The following is a 27,210-nucleotide window of genomic DNA, read 5'->3' as shown; positions in this document are numbered from 1 at the left end:
TAAAAAGTTAAAAATTACATAGGCTGTACCCTCTTGGATTTCTCAAATTAAAATTTCTTACTGAGAAATTATATTAAAAATATGAATGGAGAAAAAGGGAAAGAAAAAGTCATTTATATCTCTATCTATCTATTCCTATATCTATATATTTCAATATTAGGATACAAAACTTCAGCTAATGTTTGTTTGGGAAGAAAGTTTGAACAAAGCCAGGACCTATTCTATGGGGCTCATATTTTTGTGTGTGATGTAGACACCATCATATTTCTTAATTTTCCTTGGGATTGGTAATCTAGAGCCTTCCCTGCCTTATAGCTGAAATATATTTCTTTTTAACTTTCTAAAATGTGTACTTTACTTAAGGAGGAAAAAATGTTAATATTTTACACCCTGTTTTAGGTTTTCTTAAAATAATTGGTGTAATATTATATTAACATTAAAAGGTATACATTAAAGTCAAATATTCTAATGTCAGAATTTTATCAGCATACCTATCACATGAAATGAATATAATAAATGAATATCCAAATTTGGACATTCTCTCTATACAAGTAACACGATATTACCTTTTCAGAAATTCCTCTGGACTACTGTCACTGATATTACTTAGTCTGTTTCACTTCCCAATATAACTTAATTAAACCAAATGGCAACAATAACATCTAATCAAGCTTTATAAAGCTTCACCAAAATGTAGGTATCTGAAAATCACAATTTGTGCCTTAAGGTTTCAGACACATCACCCTTGCCAGTTTAAATTTGTTAAAATTCTTTTTTTATACAATTAAATATACAAAAGGCATCAACTTATCATATGAAACCTACCAAATAGAAGTCTAAAATTTCAGATTTCAAATATTTAACTTTACCATTAGCATTTTCTTCCCAATTCTGTATATGCTAGGCATATTTCTTCAAATTTATTTAGACATCAGTAAATAGAAAGTGAACTTGTTAAACTTTGATGATCTTTGCTAACCTCATCATTTATGCTGTGTCTTCTTTCAACACATATGACAATGTCAGGCAGTGAGATTCTACTCACAACATATAAATTTTCAGTTTGGGAAGCTGGCAGCCGAGCGTTCTCTAAGGTATGTTACTTTCACTGATTCTGTAACGTAAATTAGTTCTAAGTCAACTTTTTGATGTGGTTATATGGTACTTTGAAAGTTGCTCTCATTTTATATTTGTTAATTAATGTTGCCATTTGTATAAGAGAACACTAAACCATACTTGTAAAAGTCAATATAAACCTTTAGTTCATCATCTAATTGTCCTACGCTTTTTGTAAGCATACACGAAAATATGCATTTTCTAAAATCAATCTCTGCTCTTCCCTCACACACAAAAGAAAACAAAATCTCTGATTTTACAGTACAAGCTACAGTGATATAATAAATTGTCAAAGTCATACGTTATCTCTTCTGTATGGCTAAAAGTGTTACCAATTCATTTTTGTACATAGAATATATTTTAAGAAGCGGCAGTATTCAAAAAAGGCACATGAATTCAGAATCAGACAAATCTGGTCTTACTTTGCCAACAACCTTTATATCCTTGAACAAGTTATATATTTTCTCTGAGCCTCAGTTTCTTCTTCTCTAAAAGGATAATAATAGCGCCTATTTTTGTGAGATTTTACAGATACAAACACAAATTATTAATACCTAACCCAGTGTCTGGATTGTCAGAGTACCTCAATAAATATAATACATTCTTATTTAGTTATTTATTTATTTTTCCGAGACGGAGTCTCTTTCTGCAGCGGCGCGATCACAGCTCATTGCAAGCTCCGCCTCCCGGGTTCACGCCATTCTCCTGCCTCAGCCTCCTGAGTAGATGGGACTACAGGCGCCCACCACCACGCTAGGCTAATTTTTTTGTATTTTTAGTAGAGACGGAGTTTACGGCTCAAGCCTGTAATCCCAGCACTTTGAGAGGAAGAGAAGGGCGGATCGCGAGGTCAGGAGATCACAACCATCCTGGCTAACACGGTGAAACCCCATCTCTGCTAAAACTAAACATAATACATTCTTATTTTAATAAAATAAAATAGGTTTATTTTTTAAATTAGCAATACTAAGGCCCTTTGGTATATATCTTTTAAAAATGTCCACCTTTCAAGTCTATTAATTTAATATTTAATTTCAAGTCTAATCAATTAAATATCATGTATTTCCATTTAGTAAATACATGATAAATTGTTACTATCATGTACAGTAAATACATTATAAAATTAGGCTAGCAAAAAAGACTTTCCTTATATTATCCAATTCAATCACAACCATTGTAGGCAAAATTAGTATTGCTTTGCTTTTAGAGATGAGAAAATTGGGGGTCATGTGTTAGGTAACCTGCTTATGATCAGAAAGCTACTAAATGGCAACTACCAAATTTAAACTGATGTTTAACAGCCCTTTCAGTTCCAACATATTTTTCCCAAAAATATTATTCCATTCATTAGATGCGACAGAAAGTAGTATTTATTGATAACCTTCTATTTGCCAAATACACAGCTTTTTACTTTTGAATTTATTTTAAGCACGATTCAAGGGCACTCTGCTCTCCTCTGATTTTTATAGAAAATGAAGTGGCAGAGCCAGAATTCAATCTAAAATCTGCCTGGTTTGAAAGCCCATGTGCAGACGGTTGTGAACAGTGCAAAAAGTTGGGGTTTTGTTATCAGATCGATCTGGGATACAATATCAGACTTGCCATCTGTCAATGATATTAAACTGCATTGCGCCTCAACTTGGCTCCTAAAAAATGGACATAGTAGTGCATTTCACATTAGTTTGTTGAGAGAATGAAATGAGATACTATATACAAAGCACTTATATTGCTCGAGATCTCACCCATTTACAGGTAGTTATTATATCATGCTACCTCAGGAAGAGGTGAGACTTTAAGGAATGAGAAACACAAAAAATTTATTATCAGGTTTCCAACTTGAGAAACAGGTGGTCCAATTTCCCAGCATTTAAAGTATATGTTCCTATAGTACACAAATGTGTCATTTCCCTCCTGCTATTATCCTTTTCTCACCCTTGAGGAGGAAATGCTATAAATCAAATGACATTCCATTGTCCCCCACAACAACAAATGGATGGACACTCAGTAGAACTGGATTGGCAAGTCACTAGAAATTTGAGATTAGGACACAAAGTGTGACTAAGCATTGCTGTGGGTATGGTGGGTGTTAGGCCATGTAAACTAGGGCCTTACATCTTTTTTTTCTTGACAATATACTGTCTGTTAAATAAACCGAGCAAGACAACTGTCCTGGAGAGTAGCAGGAGAGTAAAACAGAAATGCAGAGTTAAGCTGAAAGGACAGAGCATGAAGCAATACAAAGAACTGAGACATAGTTGATAATTTTCAAGTTCTGGGATGTTAGCCTATCTTTCCAAAAACACGTTCCTCAATATTGTTGTATGTCCTTTTTTATCCAACAAACGTTTTCATTTACGCTCATTCAAGGTCTCTGCTATTGTAACCTAAGACAGAAAACATATTAGGAGAAAATATGGAATAGGGGACATTGTTATCTCCCCAACATCCAATTTGTTATTTCTATATTACATAGCAGCCGTATGACTGAGTAGAATTACCCACTCAGTTGTTCTAGGTGTGGATCCGACTGCTCTAATAATGCACCACAGTGATTGGTTTAGGGAAGCAGGTTGAAGCCAAATAGTACAAAACCTTCCCTTGGTCAGTAGAGATTTTGACCCTGAGGACTTCTGAGCAAGTAGGTCTCTTTGTATGGACGGAGCCCTTAAAGGATATGTTCTTTTTTTTTTTTTTTTTTTTTTAACAGTGTGAACAAAGAAAGAAAGGCAAGAACTACTGCAAGTGTTGTGTAACTTTGAGATAAACCAGTTTGGGAACAAACCTGACTCTAAGAAAACCAATCATAGAACCAATAAATCCTAAAGAAATGGAGAAAGATCATTCTTTTACCAGGAGCATAGTCCTAACTACTGAGTCAATAGGCCTCCTTTATCATTTAAATACCCAGTTGAATTGTGTTTTCTGTTAATTGGAAAGAAAAAAAAAGCTGGCAATATAAACGCAAGTGGAAGAGGGTGAGGATCATTGGCATAAAGGTGGGGACTGAAGCCCTGGGTATAAAGTCATCCAGACAGGACACATTTAGGACTGACTGTGTGCTCCTTTTTATTTTACTTCACCAGCATAATTTGGCTCAGACAAAACCTACTTAAATGTCATTTTTCCTATAAGTTTCACTTGTATTTGAAATGTTTCAGAATCACTTAAAAATTAAACATTTTAGAGTTCACATAAATCTTTCTATATAGCAAGAAATAAGTAGTTTGTTTGAATTGCTTTTAAGGATGTGTTGAAATTTCAATTTTAGAAATTTTCTCATATGAGATATAAATTTAAGGGTTTGAGCAGAAGAAATCAGTGTTTAATTTTCTATTACTGTATTACAGAAGTGTAATTTACAGATACAACTTTTAGCTGGCATTTCTTTTTTCCATTTCACTCAATTCTAAAGTCTATGCTAAGTAAATAATGCATGTGAATCTATTAATTCCATTTACAATTATTTTATATGTGTGTGCACAATAAAAAGGACTACAGATTTGATGTTTCTACAGTGCTAATTTTGCTTACTTCTTTTTTTTGGTGTGTGGGTCGGCGGTGGGCAGAGTCTCACCCTGTCACCCAGGCTGGAGTGCAGTGGCGCGATCTCCATTGACTGCAACCTCCACCTCCCACGTTCAAGAAATTCTCCTGCCTCAGCCTCCTGAGTAGCTGGGATTACAGGCATGTGCCACCACATCAGGCTAATTTTTGTATTTTTAGTAGAGACAGGGTTTCACCATGTTGGTCAGGCTGGTCTCGAACTCCTGACCTTGTGATCCACCCGCCTTGGCCTCCCAAAGTGCTGGGATTACAGGCGTGAGTCACCACGCCCAGCCTGCTTACTTCTTAAAATGTTCAAATGTGTATCAGAAAAACATATTTGATTGAAAATACCCAGATGTTGTCTTTACTACAAGCAAGGAAAGGCAGCAATACAAACCTTGGAGAAGAAATTTTAAAAACAAAACACTGGAAAAGAAAATGGACAAGAGATTTAAAAACACACACAGTGAAAGGAAAATAGTTCATAAAAAAATAGAATTACTTTCTCATAATAAGAATTTCTGGCTATGCCTTCATGATAGGGACAAAACTAAGGGCATTCTGAAAAAAATAGAAAATCAATACAATCAACCCTAAAAATAACCTTTTACTTTATGAGGATCTTAACCTTGATATATGAAATAGATATTTTTTTAAGTCGTCTTCTTGAATGTCCTCATATCAGGCATCTCACCATCAAATTAAGTGGAACTTTGCCCCATTTGATAGCGAGTCCCTTATACAGAAATTCTAAAAATGTGGGTAAAATCTCCCAAATAAATACCTTGACTTTCTGGATTGTTTTGTTTTTACTTCTCCCGTATTTTCCACTTGAGATTCTAATTATGTGATCCAGGCTCTTGAAAAAGCAATTAAATTTCAGAACCTCAGTTTTCTTATTACTAAAAAGAGGAAGTGAGACTAGATCAATAGCTCTTATTCAAGGAGGCATTTCCTTAGAAAATCAGAATTTCTCAAGATAAATGGGTGAGTATAATTCTTTGAGCAATTCATACATAGTAGTAAAATATAATTTTATATTTGGAAAAGAAAAAAAACCTGATGTTTTCCTATTACAAATTATAGAAACTTCAGCTTAACACAATCATATTTTAAAATAAACTATCTTTTCCAATTAATGATTACCAGATGGAGAGTGTGGGAGAAATATGATTCCAAAGGAGAAAGCCTTACTAGAACCTCTCTGCAGTTGGGTTTCTAGAGGCTCCTTCTAGCCAGTACCTTTTACCGTTTATGCTTCTCCCTCTCCTCTCCTTTCTGGTACAATCTCACATAGTTTGCAACTTCCAGTCTTATCTATTTCTGAAGTCTCATGTCTCGGCCACTGTTTCTTTTGTATGTTCTACAGGGTCTCAACACTCTCCTTTCCAAATGTGATGGTAAATACTGAGTGTCAACTTGATTAGATTGAAGGATGCAAAGTATTGATCCTGGGTGTGTCTGTGAGGGTGTTGCCAAAGAAGATTAACATTTGAGTCCATGGGCTGGGAAAGGCAAACCCACCCTTAATCTGGGTGGACACCACCTAATCATTTGCCAATGCAGCTAGAAGATAAAGCAGGCAGAAGAATGTGAAAAGACTAGACTGGCCTAGTCCCAGACTACATCTTTCTCCAATGCTAGATGCTTCCTGCCTTTGAACATCAGACTCCAAGTTAGGATGGGCTTTCCTTGCTCCTCAGCTTGCAGACAGCCTATTGTGGGACCTCGTGATAGTGTGAGTTAATACTTAATAAAATCTATCTATCTCCCTATCCAACTATCTATTCTATTCTATCCTATTAGTTCTGTCCCTCTAGGGAACGCTGACTAATACATATTTTGGTACCAGGAGTGGTTCTAGAGGAACAGAATATTAGGGATGGAGTTATTTTGTTGGTTTTGGTTGGCTGCTTAATATGATTAGACCCCAAAATGCTAAGGACTCTACTTCTAATAGTATGGAGAACACTGATAATCCTTGGCATAATAAATAAATAATTTATTTATAATAAATAAATAAATGCATTTGACACTCCTGATTCACTGCTTGTGAGAGGCAAGGAGTTTAGGGACTCTATACATAATACCTTTGACCATATGTGGAGAACCAAAGAACACAATGAAGCTGGTTGGTTGCTCCTAAGTTCAGTGGACAAATTGATGAAAGAAAATGATAAACTCAGGAATTCTAACTCTGGCTTCAGAAGCAGATACTTAGCCTCAAATCTGCTAAGACTGGCCTGAGTGAGAGTCTTACCTCCTGTAGAGAAAAGGCTGAAATTGTCGAAAACAGACACAAGCTCTTATCAAGCAAGTGGCTGACCTGCAACAAAAGGTGCACGCACAGCCTCGCCAGGTGTCTACTGTTAAAGTGAGGGCATTAATTGGGAAAGAATGGGACCTGGGGCCCTGCAACTTGGAATGGGGACGTGTGGGAGGACCCTGATGAAGCTGGGGACACTTTGTTTGTAAACCCTGATGAGCATTTTTTGCCAGAATAAATAGCCCAGTAGTGGCAACATCCCCTTCCCAACCCATGCAGCCATCAGCCTTTCTGAGGAGATCAAACTCTGCGCTGCCTGAGGCAACAGTGATGGCCTCCCCTGAGGCAGTTGCCAGGCAAGATAATGTTGATTCTCCTCAGGAGCCACCCCCAACACCCCTGTTTGCTTCTAGTCCTATAACTAGACTAAAGTCCCAGTGGGCCCCTAGAGGTGAGGGTGATTGTGTGACCCACGAGGAGGTGTGCTATACTCGAAAATAACTGCTTGAGTTTTCTAACTTATATAAGCAGAAATTGGGAGAACAGGTATGGGAATGTATATTAAGGGCATGGGATAATGGTGGAAGGAACATAGAGTTGGATCAGGCTAAATTTATTGATTTGAGCCCACTAAGTAGGGACTCTGCATTTAATGTTGCAGCTCAGGGGGTTAAAAAAGGTTCTTATAGTTAATTTGCTTGGTTAGCTGAAATACGGTATAAAAATGGCTCACTGTAAGTGAGCTGGAAATGCCTGATCTCCCTTTGGTTTAATGTAGAGGAAGGGATCCAAAGGCTTAGGGAGATTGGGATGATGGAGTGGATTAGTCACTTTAGACCTACTCATCCCAGCTGGGAGGGTCCAGAAGATATACCCTTGACCAATGCCTTGTGAAACAGATTTGTGAGAGCACCACCTGCATCTTTGAAGAGCCCTGTAATTGCTCTTCTCTGTATGTCAGATCTAACAGTGGGAACTGCAGTCACTCAGCTACAAAATTTAAATACAGTGGGAATAATTGGATCCCAAGGTGGCAGGAGCCAGGTGGCGACACTCATCTGTAAAACGCAAGGTGGGTGTAGCCACCGTAATGGACAGCAGAGACAAATCAGCAATCAGTATAGTCTGACTTGTGCAGAGCTCTGGCATTGGCTAATTAATCACAGTGTTCCTAAAAGTAAAATGGATAGGGAGCCTACTGCATTCCTACTTAATATATATAAGCAGAAAACTTCTAGGTCGAATGGACAAAAGACTAATTTGAATTATAAAAACAGAGAATCACGGCCCCTCAATTAATTTCCAGACTTAAGCCAGTTTACAGACCCAAAACCCAGTGAATGAAAGGGAGGCCAAGTCCCCTTGAGGAAGGACTGCACTACACTACTGACAATTTAGGCTGTTAATCTTTCTCACATTTTTCCCCAAGGACAACTCTAGCCTTTTACCAGCATAACTGTGCTATGGAAAAGGGAAGTGATCAGACATTTTAGGGACTACTGGACATTGGCTCTGAGCTGATGTTGATTCCAGGAGACCCAAAATGTCACTGTGGACCTCCAGTTAAAATAGGAGCATATGGAGGTCAGGTAATTAATAGAGTTTTAGCTCAGGTGTGACTTACAGTGGGTCCAGTGGGTCCTGTGGTCATTTCCCCAGTTCCAGAATGCATAATTGGCATAGACATACTTAGCAGCTGGCAGAATCCCCACATTTGCTCCTGAATGGTAGGGTGAAGGCTATTAGGGTGGAAAGGGCCAAATGGAAGCCATTAGAGCTGCCTCTACCTAGAAAAATCGTAAATCAAAAACAATATTGCATCCTTTGAGGGACTGTGGAGATTAGCACAACCATCAAGGACATGAAAGACGCAGGGGTGGTGACTCCCACCACAGCCCCACCCCATTCAATTCTCTCATTTGGCCTGTGAAGAAGACAGATGGATCTTGCAGAATGACAGTGGATTATCATAAGCTTAACCAAGTGATGACTCCAATTGCAGCTGTTGTACCAGATGATGTGGTCTCATTGCTTGAGATAACTAATACAGCTCCTGGTATCTGGTATGCAGCCACTGACCTGGCAAATGCCTTTTTCTCCATTCCTGTCCATAAGGCCCGACAGAAGCAATTTACCTTCAGCTGGCAAAGCCAGCAATATACCTTTAGTGTCCTACCTCAGGGGTATATCAACTCTATGGCTTTGTGTCATAATCTTATTCAGAGAGACCTTGATCAGTTTTTGCTTCTGCAAGATATCACACTGGTCCATTACACTGAGGACATTACGCTGATTGGATCCAGATCCAGTGAGCAAGAAGTAGCAAACACACCGGACTTATTGGTGAGACATCTGTGTGCCAGAGGATGGGAAATAAATACGACTAAAATTTAGGGACCTTGTACCTCAGAAAAATTTCTAGGTGTCCAGTGGTGTGGGATTTGTCAAGATATTACTTCTAAGGTGAGGGATAAGCTGCTGCATTTGGTGCCTCCTATGACCAAGAAAGAGGCACAATGCCCAGTGGGCCTATTTGGATTTTGGAAGCAACACATTCCTCATCTGGGTGTGTTATTCTGGCCCATTTATCAGGTGACCTGAAAGGCTGCCAGTTTTGAGTGGGGTCCAGAACAGGAGACGTCTCTGCAACAGGTCCAGGCTGCTGTGCAAGCCGCTCAGTCACTCGGCCACATGACCCAGCAGATCCAATGGCGCTTGAGGTATCAGTGGTAGTTAGGGATGCTGTTTGGAGCCTTTCACAGGCCCCCATAGGTAAATCACAGTGGAGACCTCTAGGATTTTGGAGTAAGGCCCTGCCGTCTTCTGCAGGTAACTTCTCTCCTTTTGAGAGACAGCTCTTGCCCTGTTACTGGGCTTTGGTGGAAACTAAATGTTTGACTATGGGTTATCAAGTCACCACATGACCTGAACTGCCCATCAAGAACTGGGTGCTTTCTGACCCATCTAGCCATAAAGTATGTTGTGCACAGTAGAATTCTATCATCAAATGGAAGTGGTATATATGTGATGGGTCTCGAGCAGGTCCTGAAGGCGCAAGTAAGTTACATAAGAAAGGGGCTCAAATGCCCATGGTGTCCACTCCTGCTACCCTACCTTCTCTCTTCCAGCCTGCACTGCAAGCCTCATGGGGAATGGCCTATGATTGGTTGATAGAGGAAGAGAAGGCTAGAGCCTGGTTCACAGATGGTTCTGCACAATATGCAGGCACCATCCAAAAGTGGACAGCTGCAGCATTACAGCCCTTTTCTAAGACATTCCTGAAGGACAGCAATGAAGGGAAATCTTCCCAGTGGGCAGAACTTCAAGCAGTGCACCTGATTGTGCACTTTGCATGGAAGGAGAAATGGCCAGATGCTTGATTATATACTGATTCATGGGCTGTAGCCAATGGTTTGGCTGGATGGTCAGTGACTTGGAAGAAGCATGATTGGAAAATTGGCGACAAATAAATTTAGGGAAGAGGTATGTGGATGGACCTCTCTGAATGGTCAAAAACTGTGAAGATATTTGTATCCCATGTCAGTGCTCACCAATGGGTGACCTCAGCAGAGGAGGATTTTAATAATCGAGTGGCTAGGATGACCTGTTCTGTGGACACCACTCAGCCTCTTTCCCCGGCCACCTCTGTCATTGCCCAATGGGCCCATGAACAAAGTAGCCATGGTAACAGGGATGGAAGTTACACATCATGGGCTCAGCAACATGGACTTTCACTCACCAAGGCTGACCTGGCTACAGTCACTGCTGATTGCTCAATTTGCCAGCAGCAGAGACCAACACTGAGCCCTCAATATGGCACCGTTCCTTGGGGTGATCAGTTAGCTACCTGGTGCCAGGTTGATTATACTGGACCTCTTCCATCATGGAAAGGGCAGAGGTTTGTCCTCACTGGAATAGACACTTACTCTGGATATCCTATCCAGAATAATATTTGCCTATCCTGCACGCAGTGCTTCTGCCAAGACTACCATCCATGGACTCAAGGAATGCCTTATCCACCATCATGGTATTCCACACAGCATTGCGTCTGACCAAGGTGCTTACTTTACGGCTAAAGAAGTGCAGCAGTGGGCTCAAGCTCATGGAATTCACTGGTGTTACCATGCTCACCATCATCCTGAAGCAGCTGGATTGATAGAATGGTGGAATGGCCTTTTGAAATTACAATTACACTGCCAACTAGGTGACTATACTTTGTAGGCTAGGGCAAAGTTCTCCAGAAGGCCATGTATGCTCTTATTCAGTGTCCAATATATGGTCCTGTTTCTCCCACAGCCAGGATTCACAGGTCCAGGAATCAAGGGGTGGCAGTGGGAGTGGCACCATTCACCATCACCCCTAGTGAGCCACTAGTAAAATGTTTGCTTCCTGTTCTCGCCACATTATGTTCTGCTGGGCTACAGGTCTTAGTTCCAGAGGGAGGAATGCTGCCACCAGGAAACACAACGATTCCATTAAACTGGAAGTTAAGATTGCCACCTGGACACTTTGGGCTCCTCTTACCTTTAAGTCAACAGGCTAAGAAGGGAGTTACAGTGTTGGCTGGGGTGGCTGACCCAGAATATCAAGATGAAATCAGTCTACTACTTCACAACAGAGGTAAGGAAGAGTATGCATGGAATACACGAGATCCATTAGGGCATCTCTTAATATTACCATGCCCTGTGATTAAGGTCAATGGGAAACTACCACAGCCCAATCCAGACTACAAATGGCACAATCCAGGACTACAAATGGCACAGACCCTTCAGAAATGAAGGTTTGGGTTACTCCACCAGGACAAAAACCACGACTTGCTGAGGTGTTTGCTGAAGGCAAAGGGAATACAGAATGGGTAGTAGAAGAAGGTGGTCGTCAATACTAGCTACAACCACGTGACCAGATGCATAAAGGATGGTAATTGTCATGAGTATTTCCTCCTTCTTTTGTTAAAAACATCTTCGAGCATGTATGTACTTGTAGTAAGAAAGTATCTTCATTTTTCCTTTATCAGGTGGCATAAGATTTATTGACTTCATATCAGCAGGTATTGTTAACTTTATATGATAGTATTTGGATTGGCGATTGGTACATTTCCAGTTGTGCAAAGGATAGCTGTATTATGTTAGGCGTAATTATGACCTTATTATCTTTATTTGAAGTTTATGTACGATCTCAGGAGATATGTATGGGTTCAAGTTGACAAGGGGTGGACTTGGGATGGTTAATACTGAGTGTCAACTTGATTGGATTGAAGGATGCAAAGTATTGATCCTGGGTGGATCTGAGAGGGTGCTACCAAAGAAGATTAGTATTTGAGTCTGGGCTGAGAAAGGCAAACCCACCCTTAATCTTGGTGGGCACCATCTAATCAGCTGCCAGCACAGCTAGAATATAAAGCAGGCAGAAAAACGTGAACAGTCTAGACTGGCTTAGCCTCCCAGCCTACATCTATTTCCCAGGCTGGATGCTTCCTGCCCTTGAACATTGGACTCCAAGTTCTTCTGTTTTGGGACTCGGACTGACTTTCCTTGATCTTCAGTTTGCAGAGGGCCTATTGTGGGACCTTGTAATCTTGTAAGCTAATACTTAATAAACTCCCCTTTATATATATATATCCCATTAGTTCTGTCCCTTTAGAGAACCCTGACTAATACACCAAATAATTTAATTCAGAATTTCCTTTACTTTCCCTCTCTGAGAACTTCACCAACCAAAAGTGCTTCACCAACCAAAAGTATATGAGTATACTTTTTCAAACTACACACTAAACCCTGTACAGAGTGCCATATCTTATCTCTTGAGAATCAACAAGATTCAGAATCTGTGGACCTTCAACCCCTAGGAGAGACCATGAGATCATGGTAAGTGGTCCTAGAATATGAGCACAAAGAATTGTCTGTAGAATAAGTCAGTATATAACCTGTGTATAACTATTTTTCAAATGTATGGCAATGTGTATGTGATATAACAAATATGCATGTATAATGCATATCATAACTTATAAAATCTTGATCTATTAGAAGCATAATATAAAATGTTTTTGGGATGTACAGCATTTAAATTAATCTCTAAAATGCTACTGCCCTTGATCTTAGGCAAGAAGCTGAGAAGTAGTTATTATTTTAAAATGGTACTCAACTCAGTACATATCACATATTGTGAGGGGGATGTTAAAATGCCTTTTCTAACTCAGTGATTTTTGACCCACTTGACTAACTCACTCATTTGAATATTATTTCTGTATTATCTAGGATCATCTATTTTATTGGTGGAATCAAAATTGAAGAGGGGAAGATGGGGCTTAGAAGACTGCCTAATCCAACAATAATTTCTCAAGTATATTTTGGTTTAGTTGAGTAACTAAAAGTATTTTATCCTAAGAAAATGTTGGTGGGTTATTGACCATCAAGAAGATACTACCAATCCATCATTAACCTAGATTATAATGATAGGTAACTTAACTGTCCATCTATAGCTACAACGTTGTGTTGAAGGGCCTCATCAGCTATGATGGCAGGTAAATATGCCACACTGAAAACTGGCTAATGGAGTCTTCAAGTCAATGTAAAAGCAAAACTCTAACCATGATTTCGCTTGAGGGCAAACACCAATCCAAACCCAAATTTCCTCCCACCTAGATTAGTTGTGGCAGGTCCCTTTTCTTCCTCAGATTAGCAGATTCCTCAGGATCCTCTCTAACTGGGGGCTCAGATGACAAGCCCTCAGATGACAGGCTCCACTCATTTTAAGGCTCTTACTGCCAATCATTTCGAAGAAAAGGAAACAGCACGAGGAGAGTGACAAAAACTGGGGGAAAGAATGACAAATCTTTAGATCACAAATCTTTGTGATCTCAAGCCTGGAGTGTAACTCCTCTTTCTTTATGCTAATAAAAAAGCCAAGAGAGTTTTAGCTAAATGCTTTAATTTCTGAAGGTGGATTCACCAAAACGCTACCTAAAAGTGAAAGTAATGCTCTTGGTTTTCCCCGGAAGAAAGTTCCTCATCTCTGCTGGTGGACCCGTGGAACAAATTAAAACAGAACAATAGTGGGCTTTTGTTTGTTGGTTGGTTTTTAGGTCTTTTTGGAAGATCTATTTCATTAAGCCTCTGCCTAGCAGAGAAATGACTCCCACCCCCCACCTCACCTCTGGCCAGTTTCTTAACACACCTCACATTTTAATACACTTTATATTTGTCCGCTTAGATAACCTGAAATAACATTAAATACGGAAACACACTTTGACCTACAGATACTATAGAAAGAAAAAATAATTAACAAACAGTTAAATAAGTTTCATTTCATTTAAATTTTAGCTCTCATTTTAAGCAAAATCTAAATGATTTAATCTGTGCAAACTTTCCAACTATTTTTAGAATGCATAAAACGCTTAAAGAGCAAGGATGGGGAATAATGACTGCAAATTCCTCCTTCCAATTATTTAACTGTAAAATAAGGGTCAGTTCTAGCTAACATCTATACATGCACTGAAATATACTGTAAAGCACAGCTGTACCAATGCAAATGAATAAGGATAATATATACCTTTTTCATAAACTGAAGCTTACTATAAAATGCATGGCTTGTTCTAATGTTATTTTTTCCTCTGTGCTAACACTAGTTGCTACTGCAAAAACAGCAGTTAAGTAGTTCCAAGATTAGCATTTGACAAGACTGTCCTCATTTTTAAAAAGGCTGATACTTTACATTTTTAAGATACTGGCTGTGAATTGTAGATTATTCTTTTTAAAGGCTCCAGGCATTCCTGCTCTGTATCACACAGTTCTGATAAATATTAAAATCTACCAGGGCTCTTGGAAGTACTTTCCCAACAGAACTTGGCTCAGGGTTGGCTTTTATATCCCTTAGAGAAAGACTAATGCTAAAATGTTACTTTTTGGAAAAATAATCATGACTAATAATGACCAGGTCATTGCCATAAAAGTACATGATTAGATATATGATATATTCATATACATTATATATTTATTATATGTGAATATATAATCATTACAAATATATAATCATTTAAATACCACAATTTAAGAAGAAACTTTGTAATATATGACATCTTTTAAATTAGGTGTTCTATAGTCAAATGTTATAGGAAAACATTTATATAATAATCCCACCCCTTGAGGATTGCTCATTAGCACAAATGAAGGCACAAAGAAGTCCATCAATTTTTGAAAAACTCACTCAACTTTGACTAATTCTGTTTTCCTCAAATGCATCTGACAAAAAAAAAATCCTTTTTCAAAATAATTATTGAGGAATAAAGCTTGAGAAAACTAGATTTGAGAAAGCCTAAAAAACTTTTTAGTTTTAAATGCTTTGATCGTTAAATGTGTACTCATTAATAAGTTATAAAAGTGTATGTTAATTCCCATTCACATTAGATGTGTCCACAACAGGCTAGACTCAGAGAATGGATAAGTAAATTGGCAGTGAGTGGAGAAAATGGGAGGATGGGGTAGAGGAAGAAAACATAGAATAATAAAATACTTAGGTTTTACCCAGGTTAATTTTGAGCTTTGTCTGGATTAGTTTCCTTATTAAGTGGGTAAATTACATATAAATATAACTAAGGTGATAAACAGAAGTGTTAAAAAACGAAAAATTAGATAACATTAAAAACCAGAAGAAACTTCAAAAGCAATAGGAAATTTCCAGAATCTATCAAACTATTATCTATATACATTTATATGTCTATATCTAACAATACACATATATCACTTTATATCTTAAATAATTTTTAAATTAAAAAATAGAGATTGTTCAGTTACATGCACCCTTTTCTGTCAATCAGCATCTATCCAATTTGATCATGCCTTCTTTTTGCTGCCATATACAAGTTTAAAGCATGTTCCTGTTATAAGAGTTAGTATATTTCTCTATCATTATTAGTTTTTGTAGCTATGCCACTTGTTAACATATATGTAGTTATCTTGCTTTTAATATGATAGGTACATGTAGCTATCTTACTTGTTAACATGTTTGTTAACAAGATGTCTCGCTTGTTAACAAGCTCTCTTGTTAACATATTGAGAAAAATACTTTATTATATTCATGTTTATATCTTCAGTGTCTGCTAGCACAATAAGTGTTAAAAATTTTTGGTAGAATAGAGGGAATATACTAATAACTGTAACCATAGAAGAAACAAAATGATTGGAAGATTTATAGCCTATAATTTAAAGAGAAATAGCAATATGAAATGGTGTTGATATTACAGAATTAAGTGGTATAAGCTACATACGGAAGAGAAATCATGTACTACTTAGGTGTTAGCATTTGTGTTAAGTCCTACGAACCACAGGATTTCATTTATTACTTCATCTCCAAAAATGTAGATTATATTAAACGTTACTTATGATGAAAGTACACACAAAAAATTACAAGTTAGTAAGTAAAGGCTTGAAAAAAATTAAAGCCAGAGTAAGATCATTATTCAAAGATCTTATACTGTCATTACTAATGTCACTGTTTAGAAACCTTGCTCTAGATAATCTAATATTCTGCCCAAAATTAATACACTATTTAGAGGACTAGATGATGGTCCTCAAGTTGAATTCACATCTTCCTAAAGACCAAAACCAAAAAAGAAATGAGATCAATTCTACTTCAAATTATCCTGAAGACATACCACAGTTGATCTTCCTAAAATCGTAGATTTTCCTAAGAAAACCTGTAGGTATATAAGACAAAGCCTGTGTGGGATGCACCATTCACAGCACCACAACACATAAAATCCCTTTCCAGAGAAAGCCTTTTAAAACATGCCTTGAAATCGGGTGACAGCATCATGCTAGCAAACAAGAACTATAATAAATCAGAGAGAAACTAAAAGAATGCAGTTCAAGTATTTTGCACTTAGATATGAGTTCTAAATTTCTTTTCAAAGAATCAATATGTCAGTATGGCAATTCTTTGCCTTCTACTTTTAAACTTAACTTCCTCGTAAAGCAACCTTTTTCAATTACCTGCTCCACCCTGACTCATACCGATTACCTGCTCTGTCATAACCATTTTTCCTGCCAAACCACTCACTCCGTCACTCTCTTTAAATTAGCCAATCAGAATTAGTTTTGCCTGTGCGGTCTAACCCTAGACAAAAGGGGAAGGACACAGCAGCAGGGGCCACGTGCGTCAGGGATAAGAACCCCTTTCCCTCCCTTATCCAAGGGTGCGCTCACCATTGCTCCATTGCTTCCCTTCTGGAGAAGTAACTTGCCTTGCTGAGAATTAAAAAGAAAATTGTATATTAGAGTGCTATTTCTTTTGCAGCACCAAAACTTTATTTATAACACTGTTTATGTGTCTTAATTTTGGGTGGAAAGGTGCAGAATATTGGATTATCTAGAGCAAGTTTTCTAAACAGTGTATTAATTTTGGGTAGAAAGGGGCAGAATATGAGATGATCTACAGCAAGGTTTCTAAACTGTGACATTAGTAAGGACATTATAAAGAAGATTAATTTGTGTTGTGGAAGACTGTCTGATACATTTTAGAATATTTAGCAGCATTTCTGCTCTCAATCCATTAGACGCCAGTAATAACTTCCACTCCTCAGTTCTAACAACTCCTGACTCTCCAGTTATTACAACTAAATAAAATTGCCAAATGTTTCCAGGCGGCAACATCACCCCTATTTGATAACTATGTCTCTAGAGAATTAATTTTCACTACTTGGTAGAACCACTGATTCCATTAAGAATCTGTCAAAAGCTATGGATTCTTTAACCGGAAAAACCTCCATATGTAGACCAAAAATGTACATGTAATTTTCAGGGCTCATGGATTCCCTGTGTACCCAGGTTAAGAACTTCTCATTTAAAGGAATGGTAGCTTATGTGTCTTCCAGGAAAACTTTCATAAATGTTTATTTCTTGCAATTGAACCTTATATACAGTTGGGTGATTTTAAGGGATATGTAGAGAAATTGAATATTGTTGACGGAAATAACTGAAATGAGAGAAAAGACTCTCCAACTACAGTTTACCAAAAGTAATTTCCATAATCAAAATCAAAATAACTGAGATTTTTTTTTGTGGAGAAAGCAGGCATGTTTTAAATTAAAATTAGAGGTTGTGTACTAAATGTGTACTGAGAAGACAATATCAGAAGTGAGATCAGGTATGAGAAAAAGTATATAATTAACAAAGGCTGTTGTAGTTAAATTTGTTGTTTTTACATGACTAGCAACTTTCAACTATATCTTACTTAGAGCAGACCACATTTTATTTGAGAACTCATATCTCATCTCCTATTCTGATCACTGAGATGTAACTAGTCTGACCCACTTTTTGTTTCCACTGAAAAGCGCACTAACCCAGAGCATGTCATTTCAGCACACACCATTCCACTGCTCCAGATATTATTTCAGGTATGGGACATGACCTCAGTGGGGCCTTAATAAGTCAACCCAGGCAGTTGAAACTTTTTGTCCTACTGTATATGCTAAGCCTGAAGCTGCTGATGTTCATATATTAGGAGCATTCAACGAATATTTGTTAGTATTTTCTATGCACCAGCCAATATTAAAACAACTAATGAGCTTACATTATAGTGAAGAATAGTAAATCAATATATATGTAAAATAAATATAATTTTAAATAATGTGCTTAGAAGAGAATAAAGCAAAGACCTAGAGATGTTTATCTCCAAATTATTGAGATTTTAGTTTAAAATATTTGATTATTCAATCAACTGTTTTATTTTTATAGCTAATATGAAAATTAAATACAATCTTCATAGCATGCGCTAAAGGAAAATAATATGGGAAAGACATTTTTAAACAATGACTTGGTTTCTTAGTTAGAAAGCAGGAAAATGTTGATTATTGTTTTTCTTACTAATAGCATCATGAGAATTTTTCTATTTAATAAAAATCTATCATCAAGAATTTTCTTCCGTATTTATTTCCTAGGGCTGATGTAACAAAGCACTGCAAACTGCATGGCTTAAAACAACTGACATTCATTGTCTCAGGTTCTGGATTCCAACATTTCTCTTTGAAAGCTGTAGGCAAGGATCTTTCCTTGCCTCTTTTTAGCTTGTGGTGGATGCCTGCAATCCTTGGCACTTCTTAGCTTGTAGAAGCATCACTCTAATCTCTGCCCCTGTCTTCACGTGGCCTTCTCCGTGTGTGTCTCTGTGTCTAAAATTTCTCTAACTACCAGGACATTAGTTATTGGATTAGAGCCCACCCTAATCCAGTATGACCTCATTTTCACTTGATTACATCTGCAAAGGCTATTTCCAAATAAAGTAATATCCATCAGTACTGGGAGTTAGGACTTGAACATATCTCTCTGGGGAACACAATTCAACCCAAAGCACCTTCTATAGATACTTAACCACTTAGCATCAAAAGCAGAATATTGTGCTTATTCACTGGAAAAAAAAAAAAAAAGGTAGAACTAATTAAACTGTATATATTTTGAACAACAAAAATCTATTTATTTTGAGAACTGTAGAAATATACAAATTAATATTAACTGCAAGATTCATTCCAAAGATAGAGTAGCATTTCTTTGGTCTCAAGTTAAAATAGTATTATTATTTTATTCAGGTTATAAGAAATCATATTCACTTTAAATATTCAGAAAATTATAAAAAAGGGAAAAATGTATACTCCCTTGAGACAAATAAAGTCTCTGTAGATATTTCATCATACTAGATATATTAGCTTTTAATTTATAATGTTTCCAGATTTTTGCATTGTCAATATCATGAAACTGATACGTTTAGATTTTATTTGTTGGAAGCACTCTAAATCTGTGTTCTCTAGGGCTGAAGGGAGACAGTATTAAACTTTTATATGACAGACAATCATCTCTCTCTCAAATTGCCAACAGATCATGAAATTTTACATTCTAAGCCTTGATTCTAATTTTACCCATAAAAGTAGGGCTTTGTTTTCTTCTTCTTCTCTTTTTTTGGACATCTATAAATGGCAGAGGATTTTTCACTCTTCTTGGCCAATCAACAAACATTCTGTTCTAATGCTCTCCATTCGTCCTTGTTATATCTTCTTAATTTATATGAATACATCTAATCCCTTTGCTGTATGTGAAGGAGGCTTTCTTATCCATCCTAAGTTCTTACTCTAGGCTTGGCAGACCAGTTACTTCAATTACATTTCACGTCCTGCAATTTCAGATGCATTCACTATTTTACTCACTTTCTTCTGGATATATGGCCTTTTTAAATTGCATTCTTTAGAATTTATGCAAATGCTCCACAGGTGGTATAATAAGAATAGTGAAAGATTGAGTGACTACCATCCCTATTCCTTTACATAAAGTTTATTAATTTAAGGTAAAGTTAGCCTATTAACCCTTATGTAACATTGTTGTTTCATATTTAGCTTGTTGCCAAATAAAATCTCTAGAGCTTTCCACATGTGCTGTTACTAAGACATGTCTCCCCTAATTATCTATTATAATAGAAACTATAGCATTAGCAAGAATAATTAAAACCCACAGATAATTCTCCAATTACATCTTATTCATTTATCTAAGATTCTTTCTAACACTAAGCCTCTACAGAATCACTAAAAAGTATAAAAACAGATTGACTTGAAATTTGATGTCATTCATTGCACATCCTAGTGAAATGGTCAAAAATAGTAAAGTTTCACAGATAATAGAAAAGATATGAATGTAATGTGGATAACTGTAGTGACAGTAACCAAAAGCATTGCATTTCAATATTTTATAATTCTAGTATTTTAAAGCATATACAGGAGATTTCTTTTATAGCATTCTAGTAATACACCTTATCTTTCATTTTGGTGAATAGGAATTAAGTGGATTCAATTTTATTTGTCATTCTAACCATTTGGATTTCATCATCACGATTAATGTACAAGTCAGATCATTTACCTTTTAATGGACACCTCAATAATGTTTCTATTTATTAACTCAATAAATATATATTGAGTGTTTTATGTGTTCAAGTCTGTCTCTATTCTGCAAACTGACATATTTCTACGTGTATTTGTGTGTGCGCATTTATGTGTACATGCTATGGTTTGAATGACCCTTCCAAAACCCATGTTGAAACTATTGGGGCTCATAAAACAGCATCCTAAAATGAAGGCCTCAGTGGCAGCCTCAGAAGCAAAAGTTTTTCTCCACCCTCCTGCTCTCCTGTCTCAGTCCCATTCTCCCCTGAGGCTAGCCATAGCAACTAGAATCTATCTTCCCCAAAGTGTGTAATAGAAACCAGATCTGCTTTTCTAAAAGTCAGATATAAAACCTAAATATATCATTCTAATTTTCCCTCTGCCTTTCTAAGTACAAATTGGCCATAAAGAAAATCTGACCTACTTGGTTTGTCTGTAGGTTATAAGAGCCCCACTCCAGAGGGGTCCCTGCTCTATACCCAGAAGGAATACATGCTCAGAGAGGCCAAGAAGAATCTATATAGATAGGCCATACTGGGTTCCCCAATCAGGCTATTAACATGAGATCACAGCCATTTTGTTCAATCATATTTCCACAAAGCTATCAATGCCCTGTTGAACCTAAGCATAAACGTGAATAATTACCCCTGTATCTTTGGGTCTTTATTCTGAAGGCTCCTATGTATACATAGTAAAACAATTTGTTTGACTTCTTTTCCTATTAATCTGCCTTTTGTAAGTTGATTTTTCGATCTACAAAACTTAATCCCCACTGTGGCAGTATTGAGAGGTGGGACCTTTAAGAGGTGATTAGTTCATGAAGGTTCTGCCCTCATGAATGGGTTAATCCATTCATGGGTTAATAGATGAATGGGTTATCATGGCAGTGGAACTGGTGGCTTTATAAAAAGAGGAAGTGAGACCTGAACTAGCATGTTTGACCCCCCCACCATGTGATGCCCTGTACCTACCACCTCAGGACTTGGGGAGTCCCCATCAGCAAGAAGGCTCTTGCCAGATGGTGCCCTATATGGCCTTGGACTTTTCAGCCTCCAGCACTGTAAGCAATTAATTTCCTTTTAAATAAATTAACCGGTTTCATATATTCCGTTATAAATAACAAAAGATGGACTAAGACAGTATGTATACATATTTGTGTGGCTACACTGAATGACATGCTATAAGAGTAAAGAAGACATAAAGAATTATGGATGCTCTTCCTGCTTATGATCTGCTTTACGGGTCTTAGGAACGAGAGGCCATCTGGTTTAATTGTTTGAAAATTTAGGAAAGAGGATGAAGCTCATGAATGCAGTTCCTACTGATACAGGAGTTAAGATGAAATTATTTAGGCAGATACTGAGGGTAAGGAAGTGCTCTGAAGATTTTCCTTTTAATGAAAGGCAGCCCCAAATCATTTTCTTTTCTAACAAAAAGCAGCCTGTAAAATCGAGCTGCAAACATAGACGAGCAAGCTAGAAGCTTGCATGGGTGAATGCTGGCAGTTGTGCCACTAAGAAAAGGCTATCTGGGACTAGGCATGTTCAAAACGGCAGCTCCATCTTCTCTTCTCCTTTCCAGCCATGCCTACAGCAAGAAGCAGACAACATGGCACTGGCCAAGTGGACAACCCATTTCCATAATATTAGGATGGGGTGGCCAGCCTTCCCTACGCATTATGTAAATATCACACCTGGTTCAACCAATCTGCGATCCCTATGTAAATCAGACACTGCCTCCTCAAGCCTGTCTATAAAATCCGGTGCACTCTGCCATGGGCTGGAATTCCCATTTGGGTGGCCTTCTCTCTCTCAAGAGAGAGAACCGTTTTCCTTTATCTTTCTTTTTCCTATGGAGACTCTACTCCTAAACTCACTCCTTGTGTGTGTCCATGATCTTAATCTACTTGGCATGAGATGACAAACCTCGAGTATTTACCACAGACAATGATGCCGCTTCACTACCTGTTTTGTTGTCAATTCTAATTGTAGGCTCGTAACTGGTTTTCTATATTAATTAAATAATTGTAGTAATCTTTAAATTTAAAATTGGAGAAAATAACACAAATAGCAAATGTGCCATGAAATGTATTTATATGAAGCACTGCTATGTGTCAAAAATTTAGTTTTAATTCTGTAATGTTCTTGTATATCAGAAATATGTAAGAAAAAATATTTTCTAAATTGACATGAATAAAGAAAAAAATATTTTGGATCTTTATTTAGCCCTTGTTGCACAATAAGGACCATTGAAAGATAACTAATGCATGATGTCATGAAAAATAATCATTCACTTAAAGTCATAGTTGGACCTCATCCTTTTATGAAACTGTAAAAGCCACTGTGAAATGTTTGTCCACCTACTGATAAATTGGAGCAGATATGAGCCATTATAAGTCTTATGAAGATTATGTATTTAGAAGGCTTAGGAACTTTGGAAGAAATGTAAAGGGCATAGATGGGGATACAATGTCATCAACCCATGTGTTAAAATAGCTAAAGATTGAATTGTTATTAAAAATACTACTACATAAACACAAATTAAAGACTATTTTATTGTACTCAAGAAGAGTTGTTCTTGAAGAATCTTTAGAAAGAGAAATAGATATAGATACAGGCACATAAAAATTAGCTAGACAATTGTATCATCTCCAAAAGTGGCACATATAAGGTGGGCAAGGCTGGTATGGCAAGTTAAACTTACAGAGATGGTAAGAAAATTACTTAAAAACAACTTAGAGTTAACAGAAGTGACACTAACAAGTAGATGTCCAGGTTTTGGAGGGAAGTTCATTAAAAGAAAATATTGAGTCCTCTTACGGCTATATTTGAAATCATTAAAACTGAATAAAATTTCACAATACACAGAGAATGAATTGAGTAAAGTGATCGCAATTTAGAGCCATCCATAGTTCAAACAGTGTCCATTCCTAAAATATAAAGATACTCCTCAAGGTATTCTCTTTCTTCTAACTGGCATTCAAAACAATAATTGGCAAATAAGTTGTTCCAATATCAGTTTTCCTTTATTATTTGAAAATTTCAGGTTCATGGCTAAAATCTCAGGGGATTTGATTATTGAATCCCCGACCTTTAAATTAGAAAGTCTCAACTAACAGTGCACATTTGGATCACACTGGTATCATGAAGCAGTTTGCACAGCTTATCACAAACAGTTATCTCACACATATTGATACACTTAAACGCTAAAGCTTGATGTCAACTCTTCTCTACTCCTAAGACAATACCTTCTCCTTGCCTATGTAAGCAAGGTAAAAGTCTGCTTCTCAGCCTGAAGAGATATGGGCCAATATTTAAACAAAAGATAAATAATAGGGCTATCTCATAGTCCTAGAGAACTTTCTGTTTGCTGGTGTTTCTTTACAGTCAACTCTTATGCATGTTAGTGACAACAATCAATGTTACAAATGGCCTCAGCAAATACCACACATTCCATGCAGCTTTGAGACTTTGTTTCCTAACTGTCAAAGGGGCAAATGTATCACATGCTCAGTTTAGCCAGTGGTAATTGCCAATGGGCATTATGGGTAGTGTCTGTCATAAACGTTTTCCCTAAAGACTATACCTCTCCTTTATTTCTTTTAAAATAAAACAGCTTTATTTTAAAAGGATTTTGAAGTGAAAGATGTTCATTAGAGCCGCATTTTCCCCTGTAAAAACTGAAGCAACCAAATACATTCCATCTTGCTCTCACACTTAGGTACAGGAATATGATATAGCCTTAGTGATCAGAGGTTCCTTCCTGGAACTATGTCTCATGAGAGAGGAAAAAAATACAGAAACAACTGGGAAATCATTCACAGCAGCAATGAGAAGCTGTTGGAGAGTTCCAGGCTGTACCAGTGCCTGTAACGTCCATCCAGCCAGGCTGTCTTAGTGGATTTGATTTGCCGGCTTATCTGATGCCCAACTTTCATTGGTTTGTGCCTAATTCAGAGCTGGGTCCTGCAGCTTTCTAATAAGACTCTTTGGGCAGTTGTGTATTTATCCAGTATGCTTTTTTTTTTCCCCAAAAAAATTAGCTAGAATTCTCTTTTGTTGTTTGCAACTAAGACCATGTACAGAACACTACTCCTTTCAGTTCCACAAATAACATTGAGCTAATTTAGATACCAAATTGATAGGATAAATAACCATAAGATTCATCATCAGAACATCAGCCTCTAAATTGCCTTTCTTGGCTGTATTCTGAAGGCAGGATGGCAGTCTCTCAATGATTGTAGAGAAATGGCAAGAAGCAGAGGAGTCATGAGCAAGACTATTTGTTGAGGCCTCTACCAGCAGAAACCTCAGGCTCTGTTTGATACTAGCTATTTCTGTGTGACAGAATTTTCTTGCTTTAATTTATAGCCTATTTTTAATGGAACAAGTTGTTGCAACATTACTTTAGCTTTCTACAAATCCACAAACACAAAAAGTGAACTCACATGATTTGAAGAAAAGAAAATTGATCAAATACCATGACACAGATTGAATCCTTTGATAGTTCTACAAGAGGTAGGCAAAGAAGCACTTGCTTTTAAACAGAGACACCTTCACAGGCCTAAATGGGATACAAGCTACCATATCTCAGAATTTCTTGGAGGTGGAGCTTAGGGATTTATACATATATTATAGCTCCGTGGATAATTCAGATATTCATCCCCAGTGAAGAGCCACTGTGCTATAGAGACTAAACACTCAGGCAGAATCTGCTTAGAAAATATCAAAATCCTAACTGCTGACATGTGTCTATATGAACAGAACTAATATTTGAAACCTTTTTTACTCCTTTCAGTATTAACTCTACTTCTCATTTATATCTGGTTTTCCTTCTTTTACTTGCCTCTAGTGTGCCTCCTAATAATTGCCACAGACTCTGTGTGCTTGTGTGGCCCGTATTTCAGATTTTATCAGGAGTTCTTTCTCAAAGACTACTCACCGCTGCTTGTAACTGTTTCCTGCACTTTTCTCCATATACTCCCCTACCTGCATTTTTGGTGCATTCCAACGGGAAAAGAGGATTATACAGAACCAGCCAGGTAAAGAAGCGAGATCACAAATCCAAATTTGATAAGCTCATGAGATATGGCATAATACCACTGTAGTGATTAATGCTGAAATAACCATAAATAATGCCCCCTAAAATGTCTTTTGTCCTCATAAAGAAGATAAAAACAATAAAAAATGTTATGAAAACCCTCATATTTTCAGAGTGAATATTATCATTTTCTCTTTCATTATGTTATAGTTAATACATTATAAATTTTAATAAACCTATACATTTTCCAACATTAGTGATAATATTCATTGTCTAAGCAACATAACTTAGCATTTAAATCCACAAGTAATGAATTTATAGGTGTGCACTAAGAAAAGTATGAGAGAAAAATAACTACAAATGTTTATTAAGAAATTAATTGAATTACAAGGGTTATAGACGCACTCAATTATCATGCTGCATTTACCACATTAATCTTAACCATGACCCTATACAACCCAAAGTTACCCATCTTGTTTCTGGAAAAGAGTGACATTGAGGTCACTTGTAAAGCTTCGTAATCAATACATTTGGAAGAGAAAGCAAGCTGTCTGTTCAATGGAATCCATGTAGATTGCCCTGTGGTTGATTCACTGCTCACATCTGGTTCTTATGTCTAGCTTTGTCTCCCATATTTACATTTTTGATCCTCTCAGCCTCTGGAAAGGCAGGTGTCTGCCTGACCACCTATTGTAGATTTATTTGCCTACTATGACAGGACTCCTTGAACTTGGAGCAAGCTTGATAACCCTTTGTATAATTTTATAACTGTATTGACTACTAATGTTCATCTTTCTGAAGCCCTTGGGATCCAAGATGCCACATGCTGCTGTCTATTGTACTATGACATTGACATCCCTTAGATGCCCACTGTAAATCATATTTCCCATTTTAGAAAAGGATAGAACTAATGAAAGATCTTTTACATGCAGTCTTTTACATATTTCTTAAATGTAAAAGCTTGTTTTTTACATATATTCATCAATTACTTTTTCCCTACCTTGGCTAAAATAGGTTGGACCGCTCCATAGTATTGCCTATCATGAACAGAATTAAACTATGCTATATCAGAATATGCACATTATTGGATATGCTAATCTCGAGACCAGAAAATAATTTTCAGTAATAATGAAAATGTTCTTTTATGCTGCTCTGCAGAGTAGTCACTGACACATGGTTTTTGAGCACGCAAAAAGTGGCTAGTATGACTGAGGAACTCAATTTCTCATTTTATTTAATTTTTATTAAATTTAAACTTTAAAATCCACATATGGCTCATGGCTACACTGATGAGCAGTTCAGGTCTAGACCGTTTTTCTTTTAGGGT

At 37.1% G+C, this 27,210-nt stretch overlaps 1 protein-coding gene and 1 pseudogene across 14 annotated transcripts in view; one reads left to right on the top strand and one right to left on the bottom strand.

Moving 5' to 3' along the window:
- NAALADL2 (N-acetylated alpha-linked acidic dipeptidase like 2) overlaps nt 1-27,210 on the bottom strand; it is a 1,370,084-nt gene that overhangs the window by 256,079 nt on the left and 1,086,795 nt on the right. The window lies entirely within an intron of this gene.
- On the top strand, nt 1,020-11,849 carry LOC134761144 (uncharacterized; annotated as a pseudogene).

The sequence above is a fragment of the Pongo abelii genome, chromosome 2 (genome assembly GCF_028885655.2).
Source record: "Pongo abelii isolate AG06213 chromosome 2, NHGRI_mPonAbe1-v2.0_pri, whole genome shotgun sequence".
NCBI classification, from domain to species: Eukaryota; Metazoa; Chordata; class Mammalia; order Primates; family Hominidae; genus Pongo; species Pongo abelii.
Note: the sequence above shows the minus strand (reverse complement) of the source record. Positions and strands in the feature narration are given on the sequence as shown.